Here is a 3,750-nt window from a genome sequence, read left to right as displayed (position 1 = left end):
TCTGTGTCTCCTCACACAAGCGCACAGGCTTTGTCTTGTCCTGCTCCTCAAACTGGTACTGAAGTCACCTGAGATGGAGGAGGAAGACTTGGAGATTGGATTCTAACAGAAGATGACGGGGGATGGTGCAGGGGATGCCGGAGAGATGTTCTTGACTTCATCCAGGATTTAAAAAAGACTTCATGCTTGACTAAACGTACCAAGAGCAAGTGTAAAAACTCCTTCATTTTCTTCTATCATCGCATCAGTTTATTGAATCTTAAAATATATATGATTAGAGTATAATCCAATGAGTTGTTCTGTTGCTGTCCTTGAGCACAGATTCGATACTTGGATCATTTTTTGTCACAGTTAATTTCAGTTTATTTCAGTTGCTCACTTGTGTCAGGAAACCTTCTTTGCTCTTTATATATTTGCCTTTAGAATGCATTGTTTCTTCTGTGCCACAGAAAAGGAAGTGAAAAAGACAAGATTTTCACATATGGTGTGGACTAAACTCCAGACAATGACCTGACCGGACCTGATAAATCTTTCACACTCAACCAAAGTCTTTGCGCAATAGTTCCCTGCTCCAGAAAAATAGCCCACAAGCAGAAAAGTGCTCTTGTGTTGTGACATCACAGCTACATGTATCGGCTATGTCTGCCATTATTAATTTGTCAGTTACATTTACCCTGACATCATGTTGCTCCACAAATCTCCAATGACAGAAAAATGACCAATGATGCACCAATGGTTAGCTAATTCAAATGGAAGGGAAAAGACACCAACAAAATATACTAAAGCAGTCAAATCAGCGTAAAAATCCTAGACTTTACTCTACACTATTAGTCAACATAAATTAGGATTTGTTTCTAACCCCTCCTGAGCAATCTGTTCAGACCAAATGCTAATAAGGATGTATGGCTGTAAGGATGAGTAAGAGCTTAACTGAGACAATGAATATCATCGTTTTCCACTTTCATGACCTTCAGAGTTCAGAAAGAGTCAACAGCTTTTAGCATATTTAGCTTTTTTCGCACTTCAGGGGGCTCTCTTCCTAATCTGAGACATATGGTCACTGTGGCATTATACCCACTGGTGAGCAGCTCAACACTACAGGTGATGGCTACGCTACAGGTTTCTATTTGAATGCTTCAGAACATTAAGCTTTTTTTTGCATTTCATTCTAATAGGACCTCAGCATCCGTTACAGCCTGAGGCCTGATCCCACTGAGAACAGACTATTCAGCCGAGGTTTTCTGAGGGACGAGAGCTCTCACGGGATAATTATTTTAACAACAGGGTGATGCATGATTCCCTACAATCTCAAGGTGTGTTAGAAGCCAGGAATCGACTCAACCTCTCAGTAGGACTGCATTAAATCCAACAGCGCCACATTACTCCCCTGGCCATCTCCTGCCTCTGTTCAATCTGTGTAGCCTGTGTGGCTAGGCAGTCATGCTAGCTGGCCCCTGGCAGCATGAGCCCTACTTTGGAGTCCATTATCCTGGCAGCATGTGTTCCTGCTTATTCAGATTGTGCTACTTGAGATCTAAATGCCCTCTGCTACAGATATTGGCCCAGAATGGCTTGGGGTTATCTTTCCTTTTTTGATTTCTTTTTGCATTTAGCATAAAAGCTTGGGAAAACCCAACACATTCATCATGTCAAACCTGCCAAAAAAAACCCTTTCAGAGTAGAGTAACTGCATACTTCATTTATACCGTTATGCGTTTATCTTATGTAAGAGCTATTATATATAGGCATGCATTAAGTCACTGAATTCACTCAGAGGCAAAGAAAGAAAGTGGAAAAGGAGAAAGAAAGAGTGAGAGTGAATGCTGAATAAACAGATAGAAAAGACGCCAATGCATTCTGCCTCTCTCTCTCTCTCTCTCTCTCTCTCTCTCTCTCTCTCTAGACACTAGATTACTAATGGACCTCACCTGTTTGTAATCACACTACTCCCTTTAAATAACCCAGACTCAAATTAATACTCTGTGTAATGTAGTTCCAGAATTGTGTCTGTCTGTCAAACTCCAAGTCTGTATTATCCACTTAACTTCTTTAACCTGCTTCATGTTTAGAGTTAGTCTTCATTAGTTTGCATGATGCATTATTATTCGCCTACCTCACATTTCTGAGCCGTCTGCTGTGTCTGCTTTATATTGGTGCTACACAACTGGAACTCTGAACAATGAGAACAGTTCATCATATCAGGATTCCTGTGTATCCACTACTGGAACCCCATTTATGTCCAAGCATTGGTTTGAAAACAAGTGGGTGAGGGGGAAACCCTTTAAAATCCAGGCCAGTGCTATCTGCATGGAGAGGATGTCTGAATAACCCAATGAGAACTGTCTGTCTCATCCTGCATTTTCCTATAGTCTGCAGAACTTTGGAAAAGCCAGAAAAACCACCAAAGAAATCATGATCCCTGAATGACATGCAGAGTTTAAGGATATATTTAGTAAATCCAGAACAAGTACCCTACCTCCATACAGACCCTATGACTGTCAACCTGCTCTCACTCACCACACCAGGGAAGATAATATACATGTGACCCTCAACATCTGCAAGGTTTTTTTTTCTCATGCAGATGAAAGAAGAGAGGCTTTATATCTGTATTTTCCAAATCATAGTAAAATATGGATACTCAGAGCCTGTGGTGTCCTCAGCTCTGGATATACATTAATGGTATTCACCAAGCTCGTTTTTGAAGGGCCTACAAACTAGTTTGTATTGAGAAAGATTTTTTAAGATTTTTCTTTTTAAGAAAGGAAGATTCAGTATGACCTCCAGTCTCTGTGAATAACTGGTAATGCTGTATGGTCTATGCCCCCACTGAATTCCAGGCTTTTATTAACAGCCTATTCATGATGGCCTACATAGATGCCATTTTAATTTACTTCCTAACCCAGCACATCCACCATATAAAAAGGGTGCAAGACAGACACTAACCATTGAATTCACTGGTTAAGTCAAGAGGGTGCTATCTTGGCAAAGCAAAGATCCAAGCTGTGGCCTTAAACCAGTTATCAAGAACTTACAAAGGTTCCTACAGTTTGCAGTGTTCTACTTATGTATCACTGGAAACTTTTACTCTTTACATCTGGCCTTTCAGAGTAATCTAATGACTCAATAAAACACTGTTATTAGTGTCTTATTGAGCAAGGCCCTTAGCCCTCTCTGCTCAAGGGGCATTGTATCATAGCTAACCCCAAGCATCCTAAGCTGATATTTTTAAAGAAAATAATTTCACTGTGCTATAATGTATAGGTGACAAATATGTAACGTCTATATGTGACTTTTTTCTTTTTAAGCATTCTGAAGCCTATAGTTGCTGAATCATTAACAGAGATCTTACATGTTTCCCTGTCATTTCTGGTACACTAGACTCCCCAAATTAGCTGCTGGAGAAGAGGGACTCCTATCCACCTAATGGAACTGACCAGTGTCCAATCTCACTACTCCCTTTAAACTTTAGGGAAGCAGTGACAGCAGCTCTGTCCACTATGTTTTTTAAACCTACATAGAAACGTTTTCTGAGAAAGACAAATGTGAGGATTCCAAATTGACCAATTACTCTAAGAACAGCTGGCTGAAAAATCTTTTACATTTACAGCATTTGGCAGACACCCTTATCCAGAGCAACTCATCTCATTTTTGTTCTACAACTGAGGTTAAAGGGCCTTGATCAAAAACCAGCAGTGGTAGCTTCAAACACACACCCTTCCCAGCCGTAGTCCAACCCCTTAACCACTAAGC

This window comes from Hemibagrus wyckioides, linkage group LG15 (genome assembly GCF_019097595.1).
Source record: "Hemibagrus wyckioides isolate EC202008001 linkage group LG15, SWU_Hwy_1.0, whole genome shotgun sequence".
NCBI classification, from domain to species: Eukaryota; Metazoa; Chordata; class Actinopteri; order Siluriformes; family Bagridae; genus Hemibagrus; species Hemibagrus wyckioides.
This window is presented reverse-complemented; position numbering follows the sequence as displayed.